This window comes from Pempheris klunzingeri, chromosome 20 (genome assembly GCF_042242105.1).
Source record: "Pempheris klunzingeri isolate RE-2024b chromosome 20, fPemKlu1.hap1, whole genome shotgun sequence".
In the NCBI taxonomy this organism is placed as follows: domain Eukaryota; kingdom Metazoa; phylum Chordata; class Actinopteri; order Acropomatiformes; family Pempheridae; genus Pempheris; species Pempheris klunzingeri.
The window spans coordinates 8,047,948-8,055,132 of record NC_092031.1 but is presented as its reverse complement, the minus strand read 5'-3'; positions in this window follow the sequence as shown (position 1 = coordinate 8,055,132).

The window sequence follows — 7,185 nt, the reverse complement described above, 5'->3', positions numbered from 1 at the left end:
CCCAATACACACACACACACACACACACACACACACACACACACACACACACACACACCTATATATACACATACTGAGTGGTTCCAGTGATTTTGTATTGTATTAAAGATCCAAATGCTAGTGAGATCAGGTTACATTACTTTGATTAGAAAACACTTTGTTAAATTACTTTTCATACCCTGAGCACAAAAGCAGTCAGACAGTTGAATTTCTGAGCTTTTCCATGCCCCAGGTACAGCAAATCATTAACAAAAATTAACATCTCATTTGCATTTAAACGTGAAAGAAGGACCCAATTACAAAAAAACAACATTACATATTATTATTATCATTTTTTATTATTATTGCACACTTTTGAAGCAACAGTATCAAAGCTAAATTCAGCATCTTATTTCTTTTTTGGTGGTATACAAAAAAGTCTAAATTCTAAATATTCTGAATATTTCTGACAGGTTGTCTTTCCATCTGCCATGTAGTTACACACTAAGTTGGGGAATAAAGCGTCAAAGACTTAAAATACACTCTCGCTCCTCATTCATTATGCAGATTTGCAAGTAATTGTTAAATATGCCCTGCAGTGCTGGATTAAAAATAGGTCTGTATCTTGTCATTTTCAAAAAGTATTCTCCGTGTTGCATTTATCGTACTGGGAACAAGGGCAAAATCCCTTCTCTTCCCCATCAAACTTTCCACATGAATAGTTAAATGTGTGCCCCTCTGGTTGGAACTTAACAAAGACTGGAGAGGCTTTGCGGTAAAATTGTGAGGGCGTTGGAAACTAAAAGTCAGGAATATTGGGGGTAATTATGAGAGAGAGAAAAGCATAAAGACTCGATCACGTATCTTTACAATTCCTACAAAAGCTCATCCGGATATTCAACTATGACATATTACCCCTTTCATTATTTTGCACAAACAAGTCACTGAACTAAAAAACATCCACATCGTCTCCACCTTCACCTCCACCTACACCAGAGAAGCCTCTCCTCCAGTGGATAAAGGCAGCACACACCAACCAGTCCTCCCATAAGGCCCCGGGTTCATCACCGTGGGAGAAGCTGATCCCACGTCAGGATCCTTCAGTGGCTCAGTGTGTGTGTGTGTGTGTGTGTGTGTGTGTGCAGCAGAGATCAGCCTGAGGCGGCTCGGAGGTGTCCCGCCAGCTGCCTCTGTCCCAACCAGACAGCCAACAGCTTCAAATCACATGTCAGCAATATGGGAAACAGAGCTTCTGTCCATTGGGCCGCTGACATGTGCTTGCCTATGGCATGTGAATGCATAATGTAGCAGCCCCCTCCTGGTGGCAGGATTTGACCTCACAAATGTTGATTTTCAATCTTTTTTTTTTTTTTGTTTTGCCACACACAAGTAGTTTTGTTTAATTTTCCCTCTTTGTCTTGTTGTTGTCTTTATACTTCGTCTTTCCCGGTTCAGACTTCAGTGCGATGGTGACGTGATAATATGGGGAACGTCAGCCGCACAGTAGGATTTCCTGATTAGTTTGTGTCTGTGGGTGTGTGTGAAGCTGTGTATACACATATATTCCTCTCCCCTGAAATCTACGGATGAGCAGCTCCCACATAAGCTCCTGATCACTTCTGTAAATGCTTCCTGTCACCTTCAGTGGTGTAATGATCATGAAAATTGTGACCTTGATCTATGGAAAGCCATAATGTGACTGAATGGCCTCCTCCCACATACTTTCTCACCGGCTCCGAGCTCGGAGGTATGCTAAAGGACGGCTCCAAGGAAGATTGTTTAGTGGTAATAAAAAGCCAGTAGTTTGGCTTGTAATGGTTCAGGCATCCCTCCTCTCCACAGCCATTTGGCTAAATCTTCAGTGATGGAGGCCTGTGTGAATGTAGATGAGAATCTGGGAGATGTTGACGCTTGTCCTCAGGCAGCGGGGAGATTTTATTGTCTGGTGGTCCAACATGATCAAACACATAACTGTGTTTAGGGGACAGAAGAGTGCAACACTGATGTTATGTCCTGCACTTGTCATTTCAGTGTAGAATTTAAAAATCCCTCTGCCATCATGATCTTATTGTGCACATATTGGTGGTGAACTTTGTCAGCTGATGGTTTATTGTCATGTTTACTTCTGGGCTTAAAGAGGAGAGCTGTAATCCATGATTATGACCATAAAAATACATACTATTATGTGTGTCGCTCACATTAGACACATAGCTGGAGTTTGTTTTCTAAAGTGCTTTGTTTTGTGCTTTAAATAAAGTGTCTCTTTCTATGAATTTTAATGTGTGACAGTCTGATATGTTTGGCACAAGAGCAACTTTTTCCAGCGTTTTTTTCTATTTTGTTTTGCTCCAAAAGAAGATGGGGGTGAAGAGGGAGGGGGGGGGGGGGGGGAATCAATCTCAGGCATGATGTTGCTTGAATTCTCATTTAGTCTGGAAAATCTGGTTTGCGCAACATTGTTTATGATCACACCCTTGCCAGCTTTTCATATTTAAACGAGCAAAGGTTTAATTACCAAATGATGACAGTGTCATATGGTGCCATGATGGCACAGGGTGTCTAATGAATGCAGAGGAGCGAGGGATGCGTACGCGACACTGAGTGACAGTGGGATGCACAGATCAAAACAGAAAAAAAAGAAGAGGGAGAGACAGTAAAACATCTGTAATTTGCAATTCACTAATGTTCAATGGTTGCTCATGGATTAAGAATTTTAAACTATTGTCTGCCAGATGGAAGAGAGGAGGGAGGGAGGGATTGTAGAGGAGGAGGAGGGGGCTTCTAAGCAGCATATTTACATCTGTATATCAACCCTGGATTTAGCAATCAGACAGAGGAAAAACCAACTGCCTCCAAAAACACTCTCGGGGCATTGCATCTATTACCTATTTTCCGGCAGCACAAACATTAGAGAATGATTCTCCCATTTGTTTTTGTTTTTTTTCTGAGGCGTATTTAAATTTGCCAGGACAGCTTGTAGATTGTGGGATTGTGGGGAGTTTTGTGCACGACTTGCTCTATCTATCTCGATATAATCATGAGACAGTTTGGAGTGCCGGACCCGGGTCTGCTCACACATCAGAATTAATTTCACCGGGATGTTGATGTGCTCTGAAATATTGCATTGAAGTAATATCAGTTAGTGGGCCGCCAAAAGATGTACATGCTTAACCAGGCATGAAACCTTGCTGAATTACACCGTATTTATACTTATCTCAGATCAGTGCATTTGTCATTAAAATTTGGTCTGGTTGCCTGTCTGTTTTATGGATCTGTTTAATGATGCACTGTGTAATAGTGTTACAATGTATAGCCCAGCCATTGGCACATTTCACTCTGCGGCATCAATAAATAACCACAGCAACCTTCGACTTTCATCTCAGCCCAGAAGCTTCCCATATCCCACAATCCTTGTGGTTTTTGTTGAGTCTGTTTGCCCTCGGCACTACAAGTTTTAGCTCACCAACACAGCGCAGTATGCCCAATCAATGGGGGGGGGAGAAGCAATGCAATGTAAAACACACTCCATTACATGTAAAAGTCTTAAATTCAAAATCTCCACATTTCTATCTCCATCTGTCAGTACAAGTTGTGCTCATTATGCAGATTGGTCTCATACATTCTGTTTCTACATATATTATAATATTGTTTTATTATTACTGATCTCATAATGTGTCAGCAGTATTTATATGTTGTACCTGGTTGGGATAGACCAAATTTTAACTGACATATAGATAAGTAGTTTGTGCTTTATCGTGTCATGTTTTAGAATCACGTTTTGTATGTAAAGTAACTAGTAACTATAGCTGCCAGGTAAATGTGGTAGTGGAAAAATGACTCTCTAAGTGTCGTGGCATATAATTATAATATAAATTATACTCAACTACAATACTTTAGTAAATGTACTTGGTTACTATACTTCATAGAACTGCAGATCATTTTCCAAACCACAGCTTTTTTAATTTTGAATGTATTTTTTTTCCACTTTCCTTCTTTCCAGGCAGCCATTGACTTCCACTGATTTCCAAGCGATATGAAAATCATTCTGCTGGGTTTTTGAATTCTTCACTGCCTTACATCTGACTTGACTTGGCAGCATTCCCAGTGATGAATTACGCAACTCAAGCAAGTTTCAAGTGGCCGCCAATTGATTTTCATGCCACAGGGAAATGAATGGAAACCAATGGCTGTCAGCAGCAGTGGGTCCCACCCTAGGGGTCGCGACTATCCGAAGGGATCACAACACAAGTCTGAGAGGTCACAAGATGGCAAAAAAATTATTAAATCAGGTTTTTCTAATCCTTGCATTTTTCTAGTGAATTATTTGATTATTTTACCTAAAATAGGCCGGAAACCACATGACCACAGCACACATTAACAATCAGAATAACACAGATTAGTGCTTTTGTCATTAAGAGGGTGTGAAATAGAGTGCCCTGATAGCAATGTTGTTTAAAATGCAGCCTATGTAATTTTAAACATCCCTGGGTTGATTCCAGTTTGGGACATTTGTTGCACGTCATCTCACTTTCTCGTCTCTCTGCTGTGAAGTATAAGCCGTGAAGCTATACACCGGTAACGTTAACTAGCCGTAGTTATGAACAATCAATGTCACTGGTACGGCCTTTTAATCCTGGATTCATTCAACAGAAGAGGACTGTGGAGAGCTCACCCTTTCATTAGTAATTAAGTGCTGTTGTCATGCTGTGACGTAATGAGTTTAGCTCGGCCATCCATCCTGTGACACTGAGAGCTCCTCCCACTGAATCACACTCCAGGAAACAGCACATTATCCATTCAAACAGATACATCTTTTATAAATACTTATGAAATTGAGCCAATAGTGCCTGTTTGCTCCTGTTCTAACCAGAAAAACTAGTTTCTGTAGCTCCTTTTTCAATAGCTAGATTCTCTTTATTTAGTCACACTGAGAGACCCAATTTTGTCATTTTGATGTTGTTTTAAAGAAAAGAGCTGACGTCTTGTTTTTGGTGCATGCTGGATGTACACTGAGGCAGACACATGTTGTGGCAGTTGTTTCCTGCGATATATCCAGGCCCTCTGACTGTACAGGTCTCCCATGGCTCTCTCCCCAGGACTGTGAAAACATCTGTCACAGCGGCTGCCATTTTCCTCTGTGGTCAGAGCGTCAGGTGAAGGTGCTGCCTGCTAGCCTCATGACATGGTACACATGGGTACCTCCAACAACAGTGCTCATTAACAGGCAAATGGAGCAGGAGCCCCAGCAAATTGAGCAGCGTTTCGCCAGGATCGGCCCTGCCAGATTGTTCAGATAGCCAAAGTGACATCACCAAGTGCCAGCCCCCTTTGCCCCCACCCCCCTCCAAAAAATTAACATCCCTAATCATCTGCCAGGCTAAACATTATTCTTCATGATTCAGATCAGCCATGCTTGCCCTCCACTCGCACAGTATCTCTCCTCTCTCTGGGCCAAAAGCAGCCAGCCTTGGACTGATTGCTCAGCCTTTTGTGCCCTTCGTTTGTGCGAATGGCAAATCGATTCGAAAATCATCACCCATGAGCGGCTATCATGCAGAGCTGGGAGTGTTGCAGATATGAAATGGAAATAAGGAAAACAGAAAGTGGTCACTTAGAAATAAACTCACAAATAGTTTGGGTTTTTCATAAAAAATCACCACACAGGATTAAAACCTGCAAATGAATTACTAAAATAAGTTATTTATGTTTTCTGATGCTTTTAAAGGTTTGTTTATGTCGGAGATGATGAAAAGTTTTTCATAATCGTTACAACTGATCATTGAAAATAATTAAAATAAAATTACGCTAAACAGAAAGACTTTTCTTTCATCATTAGGACAAACTTTGGACAATTTCAGCCATATAATTTAATTCTTTATAATTTAATGTTAATTTCAAGATTTTCCTAATGAGTTATTCTTGTGTCCCTTGGCAGTCTAAGAGATACATACTGGAGAAATACACTGTGTTTTTGGCAAAATTTGTGGAGGGGCTCCTTGTATTTCATCTGATCCAGTATATTCTGGCTTTACTAGCTGAACTCAAAACGGAATTAGACAAACCAAGCACAGGTCTTCCACTGCGATGGCTGTGATGTTCTGCAGTTTCCAAATCAGTGTTAAACCCAAAAATCTGACCCAGAAAGGGAACCATGAGAAGAAAGCTCTGCAAGAGGAAAAGAAAGGAAGCTTGGCATATCTAATTAATTACCGCATATTAGAATGTTTGTTTACAGAAATGAAGTGCTACAAGAGGTCTGATGTTAATTAATTTAAAGTGTACTTCCCCCCTCACTCCCCACAATGTGTTGATGACTGCTGCTGAGGTACTTTCATGGCAGGTAAACCTATGTCTCATTGGATTTCCATCAATGGCTCTGAGGTGTGTATGGAGCAAAAGCTTGCCACACAGATTAGGGAGAGTGTTAACATGATTGCTGATTAATAACGGCAATTAGAATTCACAGCAAGGCAACAAGAAGAGCAGATCAGCGTGATTATGACAAGAGCGAGCAAGTCTGAAGTGCACTGACTGAAGGATCACAACATACATAAACCAGCTCGGCCGCAGCATTTCATATCACACTTTTAATGTCCAAAGGTTGAAAGAAGACAAACGTAAGATGTGTTAACTGAGGTGTTGACTATCACCCAGCATAGTTATCTGTCCCCCAGCTGTATTTTTAGATTTTGCAGTGTGCTGAAAAGGAGTACGAAGTGCTTATCCATGTGTCCTGTTGACTTTTTTTGTTGCCACTTTATCAGTGTGTCTGGGAGTGAAGCGCAGAGCTGCACACACAGTATAACCAGAGTCTCAGGAGGTCTCTCTCTGGACAATGATGTATTTAAGCCCCTCCAGAGGTCAGATGGACTCTGTCCAGAACATCACCTGCAATCAATAGTGTTGGTAAACCAGGCACAACTGAGCAGACATGGAGGGTCCTCTTCTAAACACACTGTGAGGGAACCACATGGGCCATTGCACTGCTAAAACTGTGAGAAGAATGGCTTGACGGGCTGCTACTTAAGCACCAGCGACTGAAGGAGGACTTACTTATGTTGGGCTGAGACTTACCTGCATGCTCTCTATTTCACTTTTCAATTTCTTTATAATGGTATTCTTATTTTTGTCTTTGTGTCATGATTAATATCATCATGATTTCTTCTAAAAAGAAAATACTGTAAACGCACAATAGAAGCAACAGAT